Below are 10,639 nucleotides of genomic sequence, written 5' to 3'. Positions count from 1 at the left end.
CCATTCAGACAGGAAGCTCACTTGGGTGACCTTGGGCCAGTCACTGTCTCTTTTGCCTAACCTACCTCACAAGATTGTTGTGAGGATAAAAATGGGGAGGAAGAAGAACCATGTACGCCACCTGAAGCTCCCTGCAGGAAAACTAAGCAAACAAAATAGGAAGTATCGATTATGGTAGATTTGCTTTGTCTTGTATCTTCTGCCCAGATGTCAAAGAACAGCTCTTTTCACAAGTTTATGTTGCAAAAGGACAACTCAGTTATGCCAAATGAAACAATTCCATGGATGGCTTTATGGCCGGTCGCCCAAATGATTGAAAGGAGCCGAGGGACCCTAGGAGTCAGATGAATGCCAGCTGCTTTGATTAGGCCGGCTCCGTATCCCCAGCAGTTACCCCTGTGATGGGGAACCTGACATTTAAGGGATCCAGCCACTTTCACTACTCTTCAAAGCAACACCAGTAACTTGTTGTGAAGAAGGTGGACTGAGGAACCCTCTCCGGTATAGACAAGAGAGATCAATCTGAGCTTTAAATCATTGTTTGGTTGATAACATTAACTGTGCTTGTCAGTGGGAGAAAAAACCCATATGTCTGTAACTTTTCTACCCTTGTAAAAAGTATTGACATCCTGTAAATCGATTTGGCTCTTATCTTATGCATGCCCGCTGAGAGGTAAATTCCACTGTGTTTAATTGGGTTTACTCCCAGGAAAGCCTCAAGTTACAATCACATGCATGCTTACCTAGGAGTAAGTGGGACTTACTTCCAAGTAAGCACACATCGGATTGCACTATTAGTCATTCTTTTGAAGAAAAAACCCTCCACACCCCCAAGAGAGCTGTATTTGTCAATGACAATGACATCAATTAAAAGAAAGGCAGTAGGAGGGGGGGAGAAATTGTATTATTGCTTAGAGTATATGCAGGCACAACTACACAGGTGAGGTATCTGGAATAATAACCCCCAACGTTAATTCCTATGGGGTCTGAGAGACCCTGAATAACTTTTTTCTGCAATCCAATTTCATTTCAAACTCATATGCATTTTCCTTTAATTTATAGCATCCTGGAGGTTTTGAATAATCATTTAAATACAGTTCTGAATGGTTAACACCACCTTATCTTAATTGCTTCATCAACATAAAATAGCTATAATGCTATGAAATAGAGGGCGTTTCCATCATATTGGGATCATTTCGAGTGCTTGAGGGGATCATATTGCCCATCTAGTGAACCTCTCAAATCACAAAAACACACACGGTCAGTTAGCCATTTCCTTTATTGTTAGGAAAATACAGGGGGCATGAAGTGCTGTAGGCCAGGAGGGTGCAGTGGGAAAGAATTGCATCTTTTTTCATACCCTAAATACATAGATGAATTAAAATTATTGAACTCCAAGCTGTTCCTCCGGAGAAGGCAGCCAAGTAAGGGACCATTCATAGAATCTAAGATAAGGCTAATAACAAAGGAAGAAAAACAGCAACTCAGGTAGGGAGGTTTTCAACTCCATTGGTCCAAAATATTTGTCTTTCATTGTGATAGCTACTGAAGTTCCAGAAGAAGGCGATCTGTCTCTCTGAGACTACACAAGGGTGGGAGTGGGAGGTGGGGGTAAGAACTTCCTTGACTTTTTTTTGTTTTTAAACTCTTTCCAATTTAGATCAGCAATGGGGAACCTGTGGCCTTCCAGATGTCACTGGACTACAACTCCCATGATGACTGACCATTGGCCACTCTGGCTGGGGCTGATGAAACTCAAACCATCTGGAGGACACAAGGTTGGTGAAGGCTGTGCTAAATCAATTGGCGTATGTGTGTGTGTGTGTGTGTGGTTGAGGAAATGATGTAAAGCACAGCAGGGGTGGACTGACAGTTGAACCCTCCCCCCACTAATAGTCTCTCCTGTGAAATGGCTTCCCCGCAGCCATTTTTCATCATAACTCACCGAGGAACATTCAGACAGACTACAATTGCCTTTTCTACAAGCTGGGTTAAATCAGATTTGTTCCTGGCCTTTCCACTTTTTTTGAGTACCCTTTTCTTTGAATTCAGCCAGTTCCCAGCGCTGAGCAATGGACACTGTTAAACTTTCCCTATGTTAAAGCAGGACTCCCATCATGAAGACACAGATAAATCCATTGGGGTGGGGGACTGAGAAGGGCCATCATGGGATCAGAGAGTGTCCCCACCCTGTACATTATATATTCTTTCTAGATGCCAGAAGAGGAAGCCCAAAGTTGGATTGATTCATCCTTTGTGCATGCTCTAAGGAAGGAAAAGATTCACATTCATTCCAAGGCAAACTGTGAATGAAAGGACTAGAATCCCCATGGGGGCCCAGCACAGCTGTTCAAGAACTAGAAAAGAGCTTACCAGGAACATTTTTCAAACATCTTCTGAGATAGGATGTCTTTATTAACATTCTTTATTAACATTCTGACTATATCAATGGATTTCTGTTAACTTGGCATTTCTGCTTGGTCCTGATGCACTTGCCCAAGAGGACTCTGTGAGAGTGTGTCCCTGTGCCATGTGTATAAATAGCATGGCCGAGTTATTCCCTTGATGCTTGCACATCAATTCCTTGTCTTTTGCAATATTTATCCTGGTGAGGTTGCCATCTGTCCCTACATTATGTTAAAGGTAGACTCCAGGTATGCACATATTATGGATCTGCAGTATCATTTGAAGTGTGGGACAGGGCAGGGAAATGGAGAGAAAATAAATTGAATTAAGCTTGGGTAAATAGTAGGCTGGTTAGTTAATGGGAACAATCTTCCTGGCAGGTGGGGGAGAAACTTTGAGAAGTCAGCTTAAAAATAAGACACGTGCTTATTGGACTTACTAAGTGGCATTTTGTTGCTGATTTTATTCAGTATGAACATTTGCATAATAGGAACTGGATGTTCAGACAAAAGTTAGTGTAGATACTTGAAAATTAATAAATTATTAATATTAAAAATAAAAAGACATTAACATCTCGTCAAAGAACAAGAGGAAGAACAAGCTTCTATGGATAGCATTGAAAGGGATAGTACAAAGTGTACGTTTTGTGAGTGTATCTTTTCTTACATATGTGTAAGCTGCTTTGTGAAACATATTTGTGAAAAGCAGATTATATATGGGTTAAATAATACGTATCACTGATGCTCAGATAGAGAGACTGAAATATTGCAATTAACTAGGCTTCAGTTTGTCAACAGCCTAATTCACATCAGGCTGCTTGTGTGGGAGCCACAGAAAAATGGTTTTCTTCACATGTCACATTGGTAGCATGGTGAAGTTCTGGTGTTGATCACGTGGCTTTCCCAGATCATGTGGCTACTTCCAGACCAGTATCACATCTCCAATGGTTCCACTGACATTGGTGTGGGAAGCAATCATGTCATCTGGGTGATGCACATAGTAGACATCTTTTATAAATTGTTAATGCAATCTGGGAGCCACTTTATGGAAAAAGTCTCCCCACCCCTGCTCTTTTTGGCAATGCCCCATGCTTCAGAAACAATATATAATGACAGAGACTTTTCAATGTTGAGTAACAAAAGTCCAATTTTCATGAACATGATTATTAACTGATAGCTGTGGCCATCATCACTTGACAGTTTGGCTGTGTACGCAAAATGGTTATCCACATATTGCCTTTCATAAACAGAGTTTTAACCAGAGAATGCAAGCTTACCAAGTGATGAGATGTGGTGACCTGATTATCAACACCTCAACTGAATGTGTGAATTGATCCTGCATTTCCTCAGTGTTAGGATCTCTATTTTGAGGGACCATTATGAAGTACTATTGGCAAAGGGCTCAGCTAAGAGATTAGGCCCAGATTCATTCTTTTGCAGGGATGGGGAACCTTTGGCCCTCTAGATGTTGTTGGAATGGTACAGAATGGGCCAATGGGCCAAAATGATGCGAGCTTGTTGAGCTGTGTGTATTTGTGTGCTTAATTTCGTTTAAAGCAACACAACAGCAAGCAGAGAGTAACAGCAGATGTTGAGATGCGAGTGTGCCAGCGTGTGCGTGCGTTTGCCTAAGAAAGCAGGCTTTTACCCTGAATCATCATCACTGAGACTTGAGACTTAGTAAAATAAGAAAACCTACTTTATTTATAGAAATACATTGTAGATAGAAAAGCATACCTAGTTCTAACTAACTAGCTAAGTTGGAGGCATAACGCCGAGGTGTGGGAGTTAGCCCCATGCTTGGAGAGTGAGCAGAGACAAAGGGATGTCTCCTCTCTCCCAGACAGTCGGAGGACAAAGGAGTGGAAAGGGCGGAAGGAGGAGGGGCAGGTAAGCTTCCCTAAAGACGTAACAGTCTAGCGACAGAAGGAAGTCAGTCAGAGCATCACAGGTAAAGGTAAACAAGCCTACCCATCCGGAGGACCCTAGCTCTATCTTCCCTCTGGAGCACAAACAAAAGAACAAAACAGGAGTTGCTCTTGCCCCACTTCCAACAGAGCTGTAGTCCAACAACACTGGGAGGGGCACAGGTGGTGAGGGATGGAGCCCTCTGCTGGAGATAGGGGGCATGGAGTTAATGATGCTGTGCTGTAGACAGGACAATTCACAAATTTTTGAATAGTCAAATGTCCTTCCATTTAGGAAGAGAGCAGCAGTGTCTGGAGACTGGAAGTAATTGTTGATGGTATGATGTTGGCCAGCCTTTCCCAACCTTTGGGTCCTCAGATGTTGCTGGACTATAATTCCCATCATTCCTGACCACTGGCCATACTGGGTGGGGCTGATAGGAGTTGTAGTTCAACAACATCTGCAGACTCAAAGGTTGATAGGCATTGTTGCCTCTGGTGTAGACTCCCACCCCACTATCACCTCTGATAACTAGATCCCATATATTTATTTTCATTTTGATCATAGGTCATAACAGAAATACAAAAATGCAATATCTAAAACAAATAACAGAGCCCATCTCTTATAGATTGTTCTAATGGGCAAGTGACAAGTCAACCAAAATTGGCTGTCATCTCAGCAAACATGCTTCATTTTTGTTGCTTGGTTTAGTACATTTATGTCCCGCCATTCCTTCAAGGAACACAAGGTGGCATACATAGTTCTTTGAAAAAGGAAATGGACTGCCTTCAAGTCGATCCCGACTTATGGCGACCCTATGAATAGGGCTTTCATGGTAAGCGGTATTCAGAGGTTGTTACCCCTCCCTTTTATCCTCACAACAGCCTTGTGAGGTAGGTTAGGCTGAGAGATAGTAACTGATGCAAGGCAACCCAGTGAGCTACCCAGCTGTGGATTTGAATCCAAGTGTCCCCAGTGCTAATCCGATACTGTACCTACTACACCATGCTGGTTGCAGCTCACTACATGGGATTCAATGAAAGAGGCATGAGATTTTTAGATAATACCAAGGCATAAGCAGCTTTAATACTTCTTGACATCTATTTTGCTAGCAATACCAGTCTTGGAAGGTCAGACCAATTCTTCTTAGCTGACAGCAGCTGGAGTCGACATTTATTTTAATGTATTTGTGAATGGGAGCCTTGGATGTACAGAGGATTTGCAGGGTGTTTTGTAGAGCTTTATACACCTGCAGAACTTGTTTGTCCAGTGGGACAAAAAGAAATGTCTGCCTATGCACCAAAGGGAAGGATAATGCCTCTCTTATAACACTTTCAGCTATTGTCTGTTGCCAGCCAAAGGCAGAGAACGTAATGGCCTTATTAAGTCTTTTTGATCTGCATTTTGTCTGCCTCCCTGTATTGACCTGCTATCTTTTTGTTTTGCTTCCTGATTAGCTGAGAGACATTTGCCCTTTCCCCATTCCTTCAGCAGTAAAATAAAATTAAATTAAATTAAAAGAGGATGAAAAAGGCAGCAGAATTTATGCCACGGGTAGGGGAAAGAAACTCCAGGTGTAACAGTAGAATTTCAGAGCTTGCTCACATAATGTGATTTACCCTGTTGGTGTCTGCACCAAATTTGAGCTCTAGGTCTCTAAGGCAAGCTCGGCTCTTGCTTTCAGGTTCAGGAACAATAAAGGCTAGTGGCTTTTGGCATGTGCAGAATGCATTTTCTTTATCGTTGACCAAGCGTGATCTCCCCCCTCTGCCAAAACCCCTCCCCTGGGACTAGAGAGAGGAGCTTGCAGTTATATTTAGATGCAGGATTTCTGTTGGGGAGCCAAGCAGGAATTTGGAATTTGCAAGAGGTACATCAGAATCAACAAGAGGAGCCTTCTTCTTGCATATGGAGCTTAGACAGCAGCCACCAACATATCGCAGCCAATATATGATGAAGCCGGTATGCCCAGTACTTTAAGAAGGCTGTCAATTTCCCTTGACAACTGAGCCTTGCAACAGAGCTTAACTATAACTTCTAGAGGAAGGTGGGATCTCTCTCTCATTCTTAAACTTTACAGACTAAAAGAAAGAAAGGCATATATTGATTGTGCTACAATGATAAAGGACAGACAATAGAAACATATTTTCCCCTATCTACGAAACTGAACGCAATTTTCATACCTAGCTTCCCAGTGAGATAACTGCTGTAAGGCGCTAATAGCATAGTTATTTCTCTATTCCTATGGATGTTTACCCTGAAGTTAAGTCCCACTTTTTGCAACGGAACATCTAGGTAAACATGCTTAGGCTGTACTGCTAGATACCTGGGAGTAAGTCCCACTGAATTTAACGGGGAGTAGACATGTATAGGATTGCACTGTTAAGATGGGTAAACTGAAGGAAACGTATTTTGAAGACGGCTGCACCACCAGGGAAGCAGCCAGGAGTTGCCAGCCTCTATTGAGGCTGGCTATCCCTTTTCACCGGGATGGGGTTTGGGTGGAGGCATCAGCGTTTTGGAAGCGATAGGAGAGAAAGCGGAGGAGGTGCCTTTGAAGTCAGTACCGAGAAATTCCGTACAAAGGCAAGAGCACTCGGACTTAGGGTCGCGCGCGCGTGTGCCCGTGCGCGTGGGGCGGGAGGTGCTGGGAGGAGGGGGCAGGTTCGGAAGCAACCACGGCGGCCGGGGGAGGGGGGATGATCGATCTGTAAGCCTTGATCTCTGCCGGCTCTTCCTCCTTCGGGAGATCAGTTCCATTCAAGTACATCTAGAGGTACACCCGGCAAACGAACACTTCCTAAAGGCGAACTTGAAGCGAAACCAAATGAAGAGCAAATGACTAGCTGCTGTGAAAGTCTGTCCTCAGTCCAGGATGCCTCGTGAAAGGGGGTGGAAGGGAAGGATGCAACAGGTGATAAAGCTTTAGAAAACAACGGCGCCGCGATCCCAAAGGCGGCTCAGCCCCGGAGCTTAGCTCTTCCCGTTAGTTTCCGGGGTGACTGCTCCGGAGTAAGCATCTTGGGGACTGCCGCCTCAACCGCCTTTGAGGACTGGACACCTCCAGACTCGGATTTGGCAGTAGTTCAGAATCATGATGGACGGGCCTGATTGGCAGCGCGACCCTAGGCACGTTTACTCGAAAGTCCCACCGAGTTCAGTGGGCCTCGTTCCCATTCTGTGGGGCATACAGGAAGCCCCAGTCGCTTTTCATTTCTTTAAACTAGACTGATAAGGTTTCAGATCGGATTATTTCGGCTCCTATATAAACAAGTAAGCTAGGGAAGGTGCCTCCAGCACAATATCTTCTCCTTACTCCTCCCCCCTCGCCGAAGTTGGGGGTGGGGATAGTGGAGTGGAGTAATAATGTCAAGAAGCTTCCCCCTTCCCGGGACCCAGTTAGCAACCCACTGCCGGACCCGCAACCAACTTAAGTCAAAATATGGAAATGTGGAGAGTCGAGTTCAAACCAAACAGCCCGCAAATCAGCCTTGAAATGTGCGCTTAAAAAACAAACAAAAACTTTTCCCCGAGTGGAGATGGGATATGATAATAGGACAGAGATGGGAGAAAGCGGCATCGCCTGGCTTTTTTCTTCTTCGCGGAAGCCGTTTCTCAGGGCGGCCGCCACCCCTTGGTTTTCAACGGGACTCGCCTGCCCGGCAGCGCGTGGCAAGCACTCCTTGGCAGGGCGCGTCCTTTGAAAGCGTAAACGGGGATGAGTTTGAATACACTCCCCCAATCCTCTCCTTACCTGGCGCACCGAAAGGGATCGCAGCAGCGCGAAGTTTCTCCCGGAAGCTCCCCGAGGTGCTAAGGAGGAGGCTGCGGGCGAAAGGCTTTCGGGAAGGAGCCTGGACCAGGACACAGGCGGAGCGCTCAGCAGCCTCCAGCGGCGCTGTCCATGGTACCTCTGAGCCGCCAGATGCGCTTTGGCGAGCCTCCTGGACACGCACGCGAGCGCTTGGAGGACTTCCTCCCTTGTTTCCTTTCGACCCACCTTCCCCTGGCTGGGTGTCGAAACTCCTCCTCTCCGCCCTTCCTATTCGCTCAGCCTGGGATGGGCGAGGACTCGGCCGCTCCTCAAAAGGAGGTAACCCAACGACGGCCAACAGACACACAGAAAGGAGGCTTGCTTGTCCCGCTATATGGTTTACAGCTGCTTTAGGCAGGCTGCTGCTGCTGCTTGAGAGGGGGGGTAGTGTTCCAGGCAAGGCCGCCGCCACAGGCCAGGGAAGCTTCTCTTCGACTGGGCCACCTTCTTATGGTGCAGAAAGCACGTTCGGCTTCCGAACTGCACAGCACCCTTCCTCAGGCAGAATGGGAAAAGTGAGGCTTTCTCAGCAAAGTTAGGACGCTCTCCACACATTTGAACGGGGTTCGTGCCTGTTTCACTCCTATAGCTCCCAACCAGGGGGGTGGAGGTCTCTGAAGCCCGAATTCTCAGCATCCCTCCTTCAGCCTGCACTTCCCAACAGTGCAGCTGGGTGGTTCCAAAAAGCAGCTTGTAGTGGATTCCGACAGGCACCAAACCTCGCCCCTTCTCTCCTTCTCGTTTCATACATATATTTCAGAGATATGGGCGTCTGCGAATATACCCGAGCCTTACAGTAAGCGGGATGATTTATCTAACGTTTTGCTTGCAACCAGATTCACTGGCGCTTACTGGGCTCAACCTGGTCTCGGTCCCGCTGTAATACCTCACGAATATTTCAGTTTCTCAAACTGAGAAAGCGGGAAAGGGGACTTGCTCACGGCTGCCCAGTGAGTCCCTAGCAAAGGGATCTTCCAACAGCTGTTCTGCAGGGAATCTCACATCTGAGTGGAAAACGCTCACTCCAGACTCGCTCTCTCTCTCTCTCTCTCTCTCTCTCCACCCCCCAAGGGAGACAAAGACAGGCCTGTCCTTTATCCTTCGAGTGTAGGGCGCAAGCTTTCGGGCGGAGAGGTTGCCAAGCCAAAGCCACTCCGAATCTCAAACGCTCCTGTTCTACCTACCTTACACAATCGTTGCGAAGGTCCAACAAGGGAGATCATACCTACCTGCTTCCCCCACCCCGAAACCCAACAAGGCAACAATCACAACGGAAGCGGTAGTCCTGCGCACGCTTACTTGGGAGTAAGCCCCATTGAACTGAATGGGTCTTAGTTCGGAGCAAAGGTGTACATATATAGACATGCTCGCGCTGCAGGCTAGTCTTAGGGCTACAATCCTAACTGTACTTTCCTGGGAGTAAGTCCCACTGAGCTCCATGGGGCTTACTTCTCAACAGGCGTGCAAAGGTTTGCGTTGTAAGCCACCTGTTTCAGGGCTATGAACGTTCAACAGACAGGCAAAACTCGGTAGGAAATGAGGAGCATTCCAACATGTCATTTCTCCTGCATATGTGCCTCCTCCTTTTTCTAAGCGTAGGATTAATGCCCCTTCCCTTAAACGGATAAAGCAAACAGTCTGAAAGCAACCCGTTAGCAACACCGGGATCCAAGTGGAGTGGCCTTTCCCCAAACAATCGGGAATCTCCGATCTGTTTCACCGGAAATGTGACGCTACATATCAATTCAACTTAGAGACCTTCGATCCTTTGTAGCTCACTCCTATGCGCGTTGACTACATTTAATGGGACTTTTTTCCTGAGCGAGCGTGGATTGGGTGTCAGCCTTTATAGCATGAATTATGCTCAAGAGCTTTGATGAACCCTTTCCGTATGCTTAGGTGGTACACGAGTGGGCTGGAGAAGAAATTTCGTTGTTCGGTTTCCCTTTCCTACAAATTGACAACAGCGGCCCCCTTAAAGTTGCGCCCGTTTCCTGTTCCGATCCTTCTCTAGCTCTTTGGCTGTATAACCGAAAGCACAACACGCGCACACGCGCACGCGCACGCACCCCAGCAGGCTCCATTGTCAAGTGCAGCTAGAAATGCATTTCCGAAGAGCTCCTTAGACAGACCCAGCTGTTCGACATGGCCCTTAATGTGACGGATTCACATGGTTTTAAACTGAGCTGCGGGGAAAATACTGTACACAATCTGAGCGTCTGGGAAGAAATGATGCAATCGGCACCAGGAGGAAAAACAAACCAACCGGGGACACACACACAAAATAGGAATGGGCACAGAAGGTGGGCAAAATATACTAGGTGGGGGCGAGCTCCTTGTATGGGAAGGCACTTGCCCCCCCCTTGGCGCAGCCCCTGGATGGAATCACATTGAGCCGCATCTGGAGGCGTCGGGTGGTGGGTGAATGGGGACGGGGCTGGAAGAAGACCCAGTGCTCCGAGGGGAAACGAAAGAGTTGGTGTTCCGGGGGCCTGGAACGTGATGAACACTT

Source organism: Rhineura floridana, chromosome 7, assembly GCF_030035675.1.
Source record: "Rhineura floridana isolate rRhiFlo1 chromosome 7, rRhiFlo1.hap2, whole genome shotgun sequence".
Taxonomy (NCBI): Eukaryota; Metazoa; Chordata; class Lepidosauria; order Squamata; family Rhineuridae; genus Rhineura; species Rhineura floridana.
Note: the sequence above shows the minus strand (reverse complement) of the source record.